The 14616-nt window shown below is 49.7% G+C and overlaps 1 protein-coding gene across 32 annotated transcripts in view; it reads right to left on the bottom strand.

The window, feature by feature from the left end:
* Nucleotides 1-14616, bottom strand: part of CELF4 (CUGBP Elav-like family member 4) — a 321170-nt gene that overhangs the window by 219216 nt on the left and 87338 nt on the right. The gene's annotated exons all lie outside the window — the stretch shown is intronic.

Raw genomic sequence — 14616 nt, 5'->3', positions numbered from 1 at the left:
CTTTAGAATGTTTCTGATGTGCAGTCAGGTGATTTAGCAACCTGTCCAGCACTCTATTCCAGGTGGGACTAGTCCTCCAAGTGGTTGGGGGATGGGGTGCTAAGTTCCCCTCACCAGCTGCAGGGTCTCAGAGGCAGCCAAATTTTCCCCTAAACGCTCCTCCAGCAGGCCTTCCCAGTACTAAGTGAGTAGCCTCGCCCAGCCTCTGCCCCAGGTGTGCCAGCTCTGCTCACTGAGGCTCTCCCCAGCTCTCATTCCTGATGCCACTCTAGCTTCTCACTGGCACTGGCACAGGCCTTGCCCTGTCTAGACAATGCTGCCAATCACAGTGAGGCTGTCACTCTCCTACTCAGGGAGTTTCAATGGCTCCCAAGTATGCAAAGAAAAGAGGACAAGTTGCTCCGTGGGATGTTCAAGGCCTTCCCCATTTGGGTCCCAAATTTCCTCTAACTTGAGACCCTCAACTTCTTTCTGAGCGCCCTGAATGCCAGCAGTATGCGGCCTTCTCCCTCACAGCCTTGCTTCCTCCCCCTCCTTTGTGCTCGCTGTCCCCTCATTGGAACGCTGCCTCCGGCCCCTCTTCATTCACCCAAATTCTGCCCATCCTTCCAAGGGCAGCGCCCCAGTGCCCAGTGTGGCACTCAGGCTCACGGAGGCCCTCAGTCAACACTCACCGCCTCGCAGAGCTCCCAGAATACTCACAGCTCTAGATTTCAGTCCAAAGCCTCAATCCATTGTCCTCTAATTGCTTGGCATGTACATCTTTTCTTCTCGGCAGGAGGGAAAGCCCCAAAGGGCAGCAGGGCCCTCGGCCTCTCCTGGCTTTCACCTGCCAAGCAGCACCTAGCACAGGGCCATGCTCCTGGTGGGGGCTCAGGAAACACGAATTGAATTAAAAACCTTCTCTCAGGCTCTGAACAGTCCCAGCTGTTGGCTGCCAGCTGTCAGGGCTGTTGGGGGAGGCTGAATGCATATTCATTTCAGATTCCCGGGTCCCCCTGCCTTGAAGGGCCTCCTGGATCATCTTAAACCACGTGGGAGCCAGGACATGATTCTACTTCTGTTCTCACTGGTTAGGGTTTTAAACCTTCCGGGTTCCCCTCACCCAGCTTCCAGGAAACAGGGAGTGGAGGGGGTGGTATATGGGTCTCATGTTGGGATTGTCCAAACCATTAGGACAAACTTAGCTAACACCTCTTGTGGGGTCACGAAGTGGTGATACTGAGCTACTCTCTTCAAGCACAGCCAGGCCTTGGCAGGGAGAGGACTAGCGGCCTTTAGGGACGGTCCGCCAGGCCAACACTTGGCTTTCATTCAGCGGGGTTTGTCGGTCTCCCCATGTGGTCAGCCACATGCTAGGCTATGCAGCAGGGGACTTGCTGCTGTGCCCTGTGGGTCAGTTGTCCTCCAGACCATGGCAGACAGGGCCGGGCCGCAGAGACTCGCTTCTCTGTATGGGAGAGAGAATGGCCGCAGCAATATCAGCAGCAGTGGCGAGACCATCACATAGCATGCTCAGCGCTTTGCATGCATCACCTCATGCTATGCGTAAACATTCCGGAATAAAGGCTCTATTGGCATCCCAGGGTGAAGGTGAGGAAACCGAGGCACAGAGAAGTGAAATGAGTTGCCCAGGGTCACATAGCTCAGAGTGGTGGAGCTGGGTTAGCTGAATTTGGAGCCTGAGCCCGCCCAATAGCATGATAGGTTTGGTCTCTAAGGCCTGAGGGTCTTCAGAGGAGGGAGAGATTGGGAAGGCTGGAGTGGTCATGAGGACTACCTCCTGGATCAAGGCTGGGAAGGCAGGACAGCTGGGTTTGACAAGGGGCCGAGGACTGGGATTGGTGTGGTAGGGGCTTCTATGTGGAGAAACAAGTAAAATATGGATAAAGTCAGGGGATCTTGGCTCACCTCCTAGAAATGACTTGTCCAATGTCGGAATTAGCTGCATTGCCCTCCCCACTACACTCACAGACTCTGCTTGAACACTTATGTGACCAGAGGCTGACTACCTCTCCGGACAGCCCATGTTTCTGGGGCGTGGGGGAAGGCCTGGTGATCCTTCCTCATGCTGTTATTGGAGGCCAGAACAGAGGGCCTGGGAGCAGAGGGGAGCATAGGCCAACCCTGGGGCCCTCTCTGACCTATTCTTTCCTGGCTCTCAGTCCAGCCACACTAAAGCTTATCATGAGGGTCGATCTTCATTTCTCAGGCAGGCTTTGCACAGAGCACACCGCCTCACTTCACACTCTCTTATACCAGGCCAGAAGGGTTGTGCTTCAGTCTCTGAAAAATAAACTTGTCACCATGTTGGTGGTCCTGAAAACTGGCTGGGCTACTTTCAGGAGGTATGCATCCAACTGCAATGGTTCCGAAAAAGTGAGAGTGGGAAAACAACCATGGAATGCCTGTGACATGGGGCAGCTGTCTGTAGGCACAGTGGCCTTTGATTATTTAATATTTAAGCCACATACAGAGGCAGAGAAGGATAAAAGTTCAAGGAAAATACAGATGATAAAAATATGGTACCTAATGGGCTGAAATCATCCTCTCACTGTGAATCCTATGGAATTAGAAATCATGTCAGTAATTGAATAAATGTGCTGAGTTAGCAGTGCTATGCTGAAGAAACAGCTCTGGAACACACTGTGAAACTACTCTTTCTGACTCAGTCTCCTCATATAACCATCAGGTTATGATCTGAGCTGAAGGCAAACGCTGCCTGTGTGTGGGGCGGGGCTGCTGCTCTGCCCAGCTTGCTCTTCTGTGACCCCTACCCCTCTCTACGACGTTAGTAGGGCAGACTCTACTGGCTCCTGCCATTATCATCTTCTCTTCTCCTTCACTTACTAAAGCGCTGTTTTGATCATGGCAGATACGTGTCTTGTCTTTGGCAACATATCCCCTTTCCTAGCCTCCCTTGTAGCCAGGGTGGTCATGTGACACAGTTCTGGCCAATGAGACATACACAGAAATCTACTGGGGAGGGGCCTGTGGAAACATTTTTTACATTTCTGATAAAAAGCTGGACTTATTCTGCTTGATTGTGGATGTAATGCAGGAGCTGGGGCAGCCATTTTATAACCATGAGGGAAGAGACTTGACGCTGACGTGGTCATGCTGTTGAACCCATACCAGATCCCAGACTCTGTGATATGCAAAAAAACAAAGCTTCATTTGTTGAAGCCACTGCAACAAGATATATTTCTAACTGACAGGGTAGTCACGGAAACTGAGGCTCAGAGAGGCTAAGTGGTTTCCCAAGAGTACACAGTAAGGTTCCTGGTAGAGCTGGGGCTGGACTCCGATTCTGCTTTCCATGTAGAACAAGACTTCTCCAATCCCAAGGCAGGTCTGGTGTGTGGTAACACCTGTAGGGCCACTGCCCTGCCTCTTGTGGCCCCCTGGCAATCATGCCAGTCTCCTGTAGGAGCAGCCTGGTCTTAGCCTTGGGGTGACAGGGACTGAGGAAGATGACACTACTCCTGCCCTTGTGAAGCTCAGGTTTTGCACAGGGCTGGTGCCACAGGATACAGTAGAAGGAGTGTGGGCCCTGGAGCCAGACTTCTCACGGGCCACATGGCCTTGAACAAGCCCCTTCACCTCAGTGTCCCCTTCCATAGGATAGTGCTGGCAATGCTTCCTTCAGAGCACCTGTGCAATGCTGTCTTGACAAATAAATGAGATAATAGTTGTGCAATGTCTGGCCTGTGGTGATAGTCAGTGAATCGTAGTTGTCATCATGGCTAGAGAGGCAGGTTTTTGTTAACTGCCCTCCTCTTTGGGAGTCTGGAGTCAGGAGGCAGAGCAGACCTGAAGCAGATACAGGCAGCGCCCTGTCCCTTGCCCCCTGCTCTCCTCACTGTAGTGATAATGGCTTGGCTTCCAACTGCCAGCACCTGCACTTGTTGCTTGAGGGCTTTCTCTGGCTGTGGAGCCCACTTTGCCACCCATACACAAGCCAGAAGAGCTTGGGAATTAATGATCCCTGCACACACATCCTCAACCAGAGACTGGTAGGAACCGGTGTATAAATACCCCAGCTCCCTTGCACTTGGGTGGAAGACCCTGGGGACTGTGATCTACATGGGTCTAGAGTCCCCAGTAGGATTAAGTGCCACTCACAGTGGAAGCTAGTCTGCCNTGCCCTGTAGCTGGTTCTCAGGAGCAGGCAATCTGGCTGGTTTGCCTCAGGGAGGGACATATCTGACCTGTGCTTTATTGCATTTGTCACAAATGGAGTCGGGCAGTGGAGAGCAGGAGGCACGCTTCCTTGCCCTCCCACTCTCCCCTCATCTCTCTGTCATCTTAAGTAATGTGAGTAATGCCAAGTCTATTATTCTTAGAATTTTAAAGAATGTCAGAGCTAGAAGGGACTCCAGGCGCAATCTGCACCACCGCCTCCTTTCGCAGTCTAGAAGACGGAGGCCCAGGGAGGTTCCTAGCTCAGCACTTTGCCCAAGGTCACATGGCTTGTTTGGGACAGGCTGGACCTGGGGCCTAGGTTTCCTGACCCTCAGCCAAGTTCTGTCCATGATCTCACATGGACTCTTATTTATTTCCTTCAAGGTGGATATGATGGTGGTGTACACAGAGGCTCTCTGATTCTTTCAGACAAATCAGTTATGGGTCTTACTGAATACAGGCTATAGCCAGGCCTGGGCTCTATCATGGTAGTCACAGAGAAGATATTGTCCCTATGGGAGTTGAGTGTCACTTGCCTGGAAAATGGGGACATCTTCCCACCCAGGCCAGTGTGGGCAGAGGCAGGAAAGAGGAGAGTAGGCAGTCTAGGAGACAGGGGCAGTGTGGGCAAAGCCCTGGGAGAGAGGGAGACTTTGAGATGTCTCTGTGGAAAGGGGAGGAAAGGATCTCTCAACAAATGCTTGTCTAGAGTCTGCTTCTGGGAGCACTCAAACTAAAACAATATTTTTTAAAGCCTAAAGTTAGGCCAGTGGCCATCTAACATTTTTATGTATATGAATCTCCTAGGGATCTTATTAAAGTGCAGTGGGGTGCAGTCTGAGTGGCATGACTCAGGCAGCCTGAGGTGGGGCCCGAGACTGCATTTCTAACAAGCACTCTGGCGGTGCTGATGCACTGGTCCCAGGTCCACATGTTCACCAGGGTTTGGACCTCCAGTGCTGCTGACCTTGCTCAACCAAGGGGGAGATGGATGTGGGTTAGAGCAGCCTGGGAGAGCTTTCAACCTCGGGCTTAGAGCTGAGTCTTGAAGCTTGGGAGAACTGTGGTGGGTGGGTGGGAGCAGGCAGGCCTTTCCCGGGAGGAGTGAAGCTGGGGATTGCTAGGCCCTGAAGCTATGTCCAGAGCGGGCAGGATGTTGGTGACACATATGCCTGGAGTTGATTGGGCCTGCAGGCTGCATGGGGTTGGAGGTTTGGAAGGGTAGCATTGTGAGAAAGTCCTGCTCTGCTCTCCAACTAGGTCCTCCCTGTTCTCATCTCTAACTTCAGGAGGAGAATTCAGGCTTTCCTGGCTTCTTCCTTATTACCTTTCCAATTTCCTCTCCCCCACATCCCCCTGGACTCTCCTCTCTACGGAGCCATTTCTGGTCATTCTAGCTCATAGTCATCTCCCTCTTCCGAAATGTAATGGGACATAGAGTCCATTTGACCATCTAAAATTTGTGTTGTCCTGTGATTATTTTATGTCTGAATTAGGAGTCACCAGATTTTACTGTGGCAAAGGACCCCAAGGTAATCCACACTCACATCATTGTTTTGTCATCCATAATAATACCTGGATCATTTATAGCAATCCTCAGCATATAAGGGTCTTATATATAAGATTTTCATTAGAGAATTAAGAAAAAGGCCCTGAAAGGTAAGGTGGCTTGTCCCAAGTCATCCAGCTGGTTGGTGTCCTCCACAGACATGGAGAGTTTGACATCATTTTACCTCGTCTATGCCGGGCACAGAGTTGGACACACCAGGCTCACTTGTCTTGTGCCCACTGAGCCCCCAAGAGAGGAAGCCACCTGCCTGGCACCCCCGGCTGGTCTCATCAAGAACACCACAGATGCCTTTGATCAAAGCATGCACAGGACTGCAATAAACTGGGCCCCTGAGAGACCTCAACCTCCTGAACTCCAGCCCCTTTCTCTTCACAACTATTTTCATGAAGAATTGAACAAAGAACCATACCGCTTTCTGTCATCATCACCCAGCGTTGCCCATCTTTGATGGGACATGGCAACCAATCATTCAGGAACAATGCAGGTCAACAATACAGATGCCTGGCTCTCTGTTCACTCATGCACATGCTTTCTAGAAGAAACACCTCCAATCCTAAGACACATCCATACTGGAACAGGAGCTCACACACACATTCCACTTCCCAGCCTTGTGTTCTAGCGTGAGGTCAACAGACCCTTTAAAAGCCTCACCTGGACTTATAAGGCAGGTCCATGGATCAGCCTGGGACACCCCCTCCAGTTGACACACGTGCCACCACCCACCAAGACACACCCCCGTGCTAGCTGTGACTGCCTGAGCCAAAGCACCTTCCACACAGCGTTTCCTTCCTATAAGCACGACTGTAAAGTGAAACCTCGTCTTTCCAAATGTAACCCTGCAGTGTGAGCTAAGCTGAAACTCTCTCGAGGGGCCTGGAGGTAATATGGGTGGGAGAGCCGTGAGAATGGATCTGTTACAATGCCACGGAGAGGTGACGAGGCCATCCAGGTCGATGAGCAGAAAGAGAAGCCAACCCCTGCTGCCCGCCCTTGCTCTGAATCAACTCCAGGCACAGGAGCAGGTACAGAAAAGCAAAAGGATTAGGGACTCCGAAAGGTGAAAAGTGGAGTTAACCGAACAGCGCGGGACCAATGGGTTGCACCAGGTGCCACGGAAGTCTGGAAAGCTTTCAGAAGGGGCCAGAGAATTTTTACAGAGGAAGCAATGTTGGATTCGGTCCTCCAAGGATGACTAGCAACTCTCCAGGCAGAGGGAATGACATGGGAAAAAGAAAAGCCTGAAGGAAGGTGATGTACTTGGGCAAGAGCTCTGTAATCTGGAGAGTTTGTGGCCAAAAGAGGGAATCTGCTACCCAGCTGATTCTTGGGGGCGACAGGAAGCCTGCAGGTGGTCAGATCTTTATGATAACCTTGGCCACCCTGTGAAGAATGCATCAGAGAGGTGAGAGTCTGGGAACAGGAGGTAACTGTGGCGTTGTGGGCTCCTCCCAAACTCTAGTTTGTCACAAAGTCCCTCTCATCTGACTCCTGGGAACTCCCATCACGACCGTTTTTCAGCTCCTAAAGATATTTCTGGATAGTGAGCTGTCTTCACACTTGCCTCCCAAACCCGGCTGTAAGCTTCTTCAGCAACGGATTGTCTCCCTCATTTGTGTCTGATGCCAGACACCCCACCTTTCAAAAGAGAACGTTGCACAGGCCAGGTAACCCATAAGCGTTGTTGCTGCTGCTTTGGGTGATGGCAACCGTGATCCAAACCACACTCGGGCAAGTGCTGGAGAAAGTTGTGAAATGTCTGCTTGGTCTCACAAACCAGGAGACCTGAGCAGAGGGCAGGGGAAAGGCTTGGGGCTGAGGGGCAGGGGTAAACGTGTCATCAGGGGTTCAGCCCTTCACTGCAGCCGTGCCCTGTAGCTGGTTCTCAGGAGCAGGCAATCTGGCTGGTTTGCCTCAGGGAGGGACATATCTGACCTGTGCTTTATTGCATTTGTCACAAATGGAGTCGGGCAGTGGAGAGCAGGAGGCACGCTTCCTTGCCCTCCCACTCTCCCCTCATCTCTCTGTCATCTTAAGTAATGTGAGTAATGCCAAGTCTATTATTCTTAGAATTTTAAAGAATGTCAGAGCTAGAAGGGACTCCAGGCGCAATCTGCACCACCGCCTCCTTTCGCAGTCTAGAAGACGGAGGCCCAGGGAGGTTCCTAGCTCAGCACTTTGCCCAAGGTCACATGGCTTGTTTGGGACAGGCTGGACCTGGGGCCTAGGTTTCCTGACCCTCAGCCAAGTTCTGTCCATGATCTCACATGGACTCTTATTTATTTCCTTCAAGGTGGATATGATGGTGGTGTACACAGAGGCTCTCTGATTCTTTCAGACAAATCAGTTATGGGTCTTACTGAATACAGGCTATAGCCAGGCCTGGGCTCTATCATGGTAGTCACAGAGAAGATATTGTCCCTATGGGAGTTGAGTGTCACTTGCCTGGAAAATGGGGACATCTTCCCACCCAGGCCAGTGTGGGCAGAGGCAGGAAAGAGGAGAGTAGGCAGTCTAGGAGACAGGGGCAGTGTGGGCAAAGCCCTGGGAGAGAGGGAGACTTTGAGATGTCTCTGTGGAAAGGGGAGGAAAGGCTCTCTCAATGGAAATAGTGCAAAGCGGACTGGGGCTACGGACTGGCATGGAAGAGGGGAGGCAAGATCTGAGGGTGCCCAGACGTAGCCTCTATGTCCATCTGGCCCTCAGTCTCTGGACTGAAAACATTTCTGACTTCCCTCTTGGAAACTTGGTGCTCCCTTCTGCATAATGGGCCCAGCTAGGGCCCCTGTGCTCAAGCCCCAGCCCTTCTATCTGAGGCATGGCTTGTGTCACATGGTCTATGTCATATGCCATGTCAGGCATATGCCTGCTAGATCTGTTTCCTGTCAGGATGGGGACCCTCCTGGAGGAAGGGGCTGGAAAAACCCCACACAGCGGTCTGGGTTCTGGTCCCAGCTCTGTTACATGCAAACTCTCAGCTCATTTCCCTGGGATCACAGATTCCACAGGGGTAAAAACAAGAGAACTGAGCTGGAAGTTGGTGCTGAAACTGGTAGCCCTTGGGCCACACCTAGCTCGCACATATGAGTGTGTGAATGGCCAACCAGAAAGGATCCCTAATGCCTGGAAATGGGCTTTGCCCACTTCTGCTGCCAATTGCTCCCTCTGTGCTTACACCATCTGACCGTGTGCCCCTTAATGAGTGCCTCCTACCTCTAATGCTCTGAGAACCCTTGGGCTTGTCCCCCAAGTGAACGAGAACCAGTGAGTAAGAGAGAGGAAAGCTCTGTCCCAAGACCTCACTGTGACTTTCCCACCCACCCTTAGCCCTGGCATAAGGATTCTTCACTTCGGCACTACTGACATTTTGGTCCAGATAACTCTTTGTTGTGGGGGCTGCCCTGTGCACAATAGGATGTTTAGTGGTATCCTGGCCTCTACTTACTAGGTGTCAGAGGTATCTCCAGACAATGTCAAATGTCCACGGGGAGGCAAAATTCCTCTCTGTTGAGTACCACTGCCCTAAAAGGACAGATAATCGTTATTTTCTAAGGAATATGGGAGAGAAGAAGGAAGATATGTCAGCCATTTCCCCAAGAGATGGGAGAAAAAAGCATGAGGTCAGGAGGGAGATGCAGAGAAAAGGCTAAAAAGGTGAGAACCCCTTCCCTCAACCCACTCCTCTTCCCCCGGGACTCAAACAACATTGAAAACTGTTTTCTTCCCTGCCATGGAAGAGCTGCCCATTTCTCAGTGTTATGGGTTCAATTGTGTCTCCCCCAAAAGATGCTGAAGTCCTAACCCCTGGTGCCTGCAGATGTGACTTTACATGAAATAGGGTCTTTGCAGATGCTCAAGTTAAGATGGGATCATTAGAGTGGACCCTTAATCTCTTATGACTTGTGTTCTTATCAAAAGAGAAAATGTGAACCCAGAGACGGGCCTGGACACAGGGAAGATGATGTGACAACAAAAGAGCGCTGTCTGCACGCCAAGGAACGCCCGAGGCTATCAGGGATGAGGAGAGAGGCATGGAACAGATTCTCCCTCACAGCCCTCAGTTGCCATCAACCTTGCCAACACCTTGATCTTGAACTTCTAGCATGAGAACTGTGAGATAGTAAATTCTTATTGTTAAAGCCTCCCAGTTTGTGGTACTCGGTGACAGCAGCTGCCAAACTAATACACTCAGCAAGAGGGAAACCAGCAGGGCCAGGTTGCTGGAGGTGTGTGGGGATCTGGTTTCTGACTCTGCCATCTGAAGCAGAGACTCAGAAGGTGGCAGGGGATGGGGGAGAAGATGCATATGCTGCCACACTAACCATATAGAGACAGAAACCAACACTGCCTACAGGACAGACGAGTGGAAATACATCACGTCTCTGAAATGAAACACTTTGTGCCAATCACTAGAAGTTGTAAAACCACCCCGAAGAATTAACAGCCTCTGTACATGCTAACATCCATCATAAATTCGTCTTTAGTTTCTGTTATCATATCCCTGTCTCTGGGGACCCCTGTCTTGTCATCATTTGCCCTTTATAATTTATTCATCTTGTTCTTGCCTGCATCCTTTCTTCTTATCATTCATCTTTACAGTTGTTCATAAAATTGGATGGATCCTTCCATGGCATGGCTGTCAGGAGGGAGATGGGCCTCATCAGGGAAGGTCCAGGAAGGCTGATGGAGGTCCCCCTAAAGCCCCCAATTGATGTCCAAGTGGGGGTGGGCTAGGCAGAAGGAGAGAGAGGAATGGCGGGAGAGAAGGAGGAGGAAGGGGAGAGATAGGAGAGGCATGCGAGAAAGATAAGAAAGGGTGGAAAGTGAGAGGGGAAAAGAGGAAGAGGAAAATGACCAGAAAGGAGACAAAAGAGGCATAAAGAGAAAAGAGAGAAAAAGAGAAAGAAAAGAAGACAAAATGGGACTCAGGAAAAGGGAAGTGAGAGGAACGGGGAGAAAGGAGAGACATCCTGACACAATGGTGCCAGAAATCCAATGGAGCTTTTTTTTTTTTTTTTAATTTTCCATTTTAACATCTTTCTTGGTAAACTCAAAGAAGGTCACATTTAATTTCCATGGAAATAACCCGTCCTGAGTTGCAGCGACCTGAGTCAGGAGGTGTGATGGCAGCGATGTTGCATGTCTACTGGGCTGAACAGGGGGGTGGGGGTGGGAGACAGCCCAGAGGAGTATGTTGGTTTGCTTTGTATTCTCAGGTTGCCAGAGTGAGGGCACGAAAGCCAATCTTTAACTAGTGAATTGGAACTTTAATGTTTACCAAGCAGACACAGCTCCCACTCTCCCCGGCCCGCCTCCCCCTGCCAGCTCCCTCTTCGCTCGGCTTCCAGGCCTCCTGCTAACTGGACCCCGCCCTTCCCTCTCATCAGCCCTCGCGAGCAGCCCTTTCTGCTGCCAGCGGAGCTGAATGCTGGCCCCTGCTCGCCATGTCGCCTGGTTTTCTCTACTCAGAATCTCTTCCCCAGGGGCCCTACATTCCTAACTTTGGAAACAGATGGGCTCTTCATGGAAGATAATTCCCTGCAAGGCAGGGGTAGTTGGGACTAAGCAGCAGGGACCTATTTTAAGGAACAGAATTTTTCCAAGAGGACTCCTGTGTGCACTCGGACCCCAGGGAGCTCTCAGTCCCCTGCCCAGATCATGGCTCCTGACCTCTCATGCATGTCTTGTCTCTAGTCTGGTTCTCAGACCAATGCTCCCATCTGACATATCCTTCTTCCTCCCAACTCTCTATTCCCACTTTGCCTATATCCTGAACAAAACTTTTGAGAAACTCTTGCACTCCGTAGTCATCTGGGTCCTCTCTAAAGCAACGGGTGGCCCTAGAAAGGAGAGGTGGGTATCCTGGGTTTTGGTAGCAGACCTGGTACTGGTACTGGCTTGGTAGTTTATTAATTGTGTGACCTTGGGCAAATTGTTTAATCTCTCTAAACCTGGGTCTCCTTGTGAATGGAAGGTAATCATGACATCCTCATCATAGGGGTGGCTGTGAAGATAAAATGAGTTCATTGACATCATGCCTGTCAGATAGTAAGTGCCTAATAAATATTAAGCATTATTATTGAGCAATTGTCCACATGACCCATTTTGTAATAATGTGCTGTCTGGTATCACTGATACTGTGTGTGTGTGTGTGTGTGTGTGTGTGTGTGTGTGTGTGGTTCCTGTCTGCCACTTGATGGACAATTTCAAGAGGGGTGGGGGATGTGTTTTTCTTATCTCTGTGTCTGCTAGGACTCAGAGCACAGTGCTCAGCATATACTCAGGCAATACTCATTGGTGGATTGAGAAATTGCCCTATGATGACTATACACTATAAATAATGTAACAAGCATTATAAATAGAAGAGGGTCGTCTGGAGAAGGCCAGGGGTCCAGGAGAGAGAATGAGATTGGGAGTGTGAGGGAGAAATAAAGATGGAGAGTTTAGAAAAGTGGAATCACTCTGCCTAGATGCTGGCTGAAAACACTGATCAAAAGGACCCTGATGAGGCTTTGATGTTTAGTAATTTCGTTCTGCTGAAGTCATGCCAAACTCAAAAACAGTAATCCATTTGTGACACTGGTCTAGGGATGATGACTCCATCAGCCATCTGAGGGACTTTGGTTAGGCTGCTTCCCAGGGATACCGACCTCTGATTTGTAAGAACAGCCATTGTGGTCTGGTTTCTGAGCTTCCATACTTATCCCAAGAGAAATGTCAGCTCCCCATTCAGTCTCCAAATGAGGACACATGTGAGGTGTATAGCTCTAGTTTTGTCTTTGTTGTTTTGCTTGTGGTGCTGTGCATGCATGACCACAGTGAGGTTGTTTTCCTTGCTGCCAACAGGGTGCTGGGCTCTGTAACTTGCTGGGGGCAGAAACCGAATGGGCTGCCTGCACTATCTTCTCCCCTCTTTTTCTCCTTAGCAAGAAAGCAGAGGTCTGGTTTTAATGGATTGACTTTAATGGATTTTGAAGTTTGGAAAAGTGCCTAAATTGCTGAGGTTACCAGTTTTCCAGGTTCTTTTTTCAATTGCTTTCTCCTTAGTCAGACATAGAGTGCACTCACCGGGGCATCTAATGTGGTCACCCCTGACCAAAAGAGGTTTCTCTCTGCCCCCCACCCCCACCCCCAGTCAAACAGACAGCCATGAGCACAGCCTCAGTTGGTAGCGACACCCATTATTTGGTTGGATGAAAACCTTTTGCTTGGTCCTGTCCCTGCTTTGGCTAATGGCACACTTTCTCTGATCTCAAAGGAGAGAACCGACCAACAATAATAGCATCAGTTCTGTTTTCTGGAATCCAAAGGCCTCCACCTGAAAGTATAATTTTTTTTTTGGTCATTTTCTTTTTCATTTGTCTCCATGTGAATTTGTGCAGGGACAATGTGCCCTGGGAAGTCCGAGCTGCAATCCTGTCTTTTCTCTGTGTCCCTCCCCCTGTGGGCTGTGCCTGCCCTGAGAATTGTGATGAGGTCTTTGAGGCCATGAGTCTCCCTGTGAGGCCTTTGAAGAAAGGATGGCATTCCAGGCACCATACGGGGACTCTCGGCTGTGTTTTAGCTTCACTGTTGGGCTCTCTCCTCCCACCTCCCATCTCCCAACATACATTCATGTTTATTTTTGTCCTTTCTCCCAAACTTGCCCAACTCGTCTTTGTGATTTCAGAAAAATGCCACTGGATCTCCCAGTATGAAGGATTAGCACAGATTATGGGGAACAGTGTTAATTATCGGTGGAAGGGGGGCTGGCGCCTTGCTCCAATGTGCTCTGATTTCCCCTGGGCCTTTCTGCCTGGTAATAAGCCTTCTTTAATCTGGCAGGCCCCTTGGTGAAATCAGCACCACGGACAGTGGTATTGATTGCTTCTGAGAAACCATCACAGCTGCTCAACCAAATTACCTTTGATATGTGACCTTTAATGTAATTACTGCAACATCAAAGTATTTCTATAAATTATTAAAGAACTAATACACTCCATCATTTAGCTATTCTATTATATGTAAAATAAACAACTACAAGTTAATGTTAAATCGCAAACAATCCACACTTGCAACTGAAATTCACCCAGTCCTGCGCCTCTCCCACTTTAAAATCCTAAGTGCCCCTCCCCGCCCCCGCCCCCTTCACCTTCCCTTTCTGTTCCCCCATCTAATTCCCGGCTTTTAGCCATCACAAAACTCCCTAGCAATCTCTCTCAAGCTGATGAAGGGCCTCCCATAACAATGTGGTATTTTCTATTCGATTTGGGTGGCTCTAAAATATCTATCAAAATCTCCCCCAAAAAACAAAGTACCATAAACACTTTATTAATCTGCACAAACCTTTCTCAGAAGCCTTTGATTATCTTACAATATGGCTTTATGCTTCACACATAACATGGGGCGACGTGGAGCATATTTCTGTCATCTTACTGAGGGCACCCAGAAAGTAATTACTATAATATATGTGCGTGTAGCCGCGCCACTAAAAACCAACTGGGGAATGGCCACCGTGCCAGAGCTGGGCTCCACACAAAAACCGGTGGGTGCACGATTTCCATGCATTTGCATCCGCTAGTATGTTATTAAGATGACTCAGCCCCGTGCTTTGCAATCACAAATAACCAAAATACAATACAAAGGCTGTCTTAATGGAAGGAAGGCCCTCCCCACCCCTAAACGGGTAAAGAAGGATCTTTGATGCACAGAAAAGACTGCCCCCGCCGGGGTTGCTTTTCTCTGTCTACCTGGTTAACCTTTCCCGCTGTGGGGCAGAAATGGAAACGTGTGTTTACATACGGTTTGCTTGGTAAGAATGTAAACATGCATGTGCAAACATTGGTGGAACATATACATATGGAACACACGTGCTTCCCTGCAGT

Source organism: Hipposideros armiger, unplaced genomic scaffold (genome assembly GCF_001890085.2).
Source record: "Hipposideros armiger isolate ML-2016 unplaced genomic scaffold, ASM189008v1 scaffold_36, whole genome shotgun sequence".
Taxonomy (NCBI): domain Eukaryota; kingdom Metazoa; phylum Chordata; class Mammalia; order Chiroptera; family Hipposideridae; genus Hipposideros; species Hipposideros armiger.
The sequence above is the reverse complement of the archived record's forward strand: the minus strand, read 5'-3'. Positions and strand labels throughout refer to the sequence as shown.